Genomic DNA, 1094 nt, shown 5'->3' with positions numbered 1-1094 from the left:
CGGGGCACCCAGAGAGAGAGAGAGACAGCACCCCCGGGGCACCCAGAGAGAGAGAAAGAGCACCCCGGGGCACCCAGAGAGAGAGAGAGAGAGACAGCATCCCCGGGGCACCCAGAGAGAGAGAAAGAGCACCCCCGGGGCACCCAGAGAGAGAGAGAGAGAGACAGCATCCCCGGGGCACCCAGAGAGAGAGAGAGACAGCACCCCCGGGGCACCCAGAGAGAGAGAAAGAGCACCCCCTGGGGCACCCAGAGAGAGACAGCACCCCCAGGGCACCCAGAGGGAGAGAGACAGCACGCCCAGGGCACCCAGAGAGAGAGAGACAGCACCACCCCCCCCCCCCCCCCCCCCAACCTGGGGTACTCAGAGAGAGAGAGAGAGAGAGAGAGAGAGAGACAGCACACCGAGAGAGAGAAAGAGAGAGACAGCACCCCCCAGGGCACCCAGAGAGTGAGAGAGAGCACTCCCGGGGCACCCAAAGAGAGAGAGAGAGACAGCACCCCCAGGGCACCCAGAGAGAGAGAGAGAGAGAGAGACAGCACCCCCAGGGCACCCAGAGAGAGACACAGCACCCCCCGGGCACCCAGAGAGAGAGACAGACAGAGAGACAGACTCCCGGGGCACTCAAAGAGACGGCATCCACAGGACACCCAGAGAGAGCACCCACGGGGCACCCAGACACAGCACCAGAGGGCAGTAACAGGGTGCCGAGAACAGCACCCACAGGACACCTAGAGCCAGCACCCACAGGGCACTAATGGGAACCTGGAACAGCACCCACAAGGCACCCATAAACAGCACCCACTGGGTAGAGCATCCAAAATTGAACCCACAAAGCACACAAAACAGCACCCAGAGGGATGAAGACAAAAATTGTTGGAGATTACCGCAGGTAAGGATCAAAAAGTATAGCACTGGAAAAGCACAGCAGGTCAGGCAGCATCTGAGGAGCAGGAGAATCGGTGTTTCAAGCAAAAGCCCTTCCACAGGAATGAGGCCTGAGCAGGTCAGACAGCATCCACGGAGAGAAAGATAACTAAAGTTTTGAGTCTACATGACTGTTCATCAGAGCTGATGGGATGTGTGCAGGATTT

The sequence above is a fragment of the Chiloscyllium punctatum genome, chromosome 1, assembly GCF_047496795.1.
Source record: "Chiloscyllium punctatum isolate Juve2018m chromosome 1, sChiPun1.3, whole genome shotgun sequence".
Lineage (NCBI taxonomy): Eukaryota > Metazoa > Chordata > Chondrichthyes > Orectolobiformes > Hemiscylliidae > Chiloscyllium > Chiloscyllium punctatum.
The sequence above is the reverse complement of the archived record's forward strand: the minus strand, read 5'-3'. Positions refer to the sequence as shown.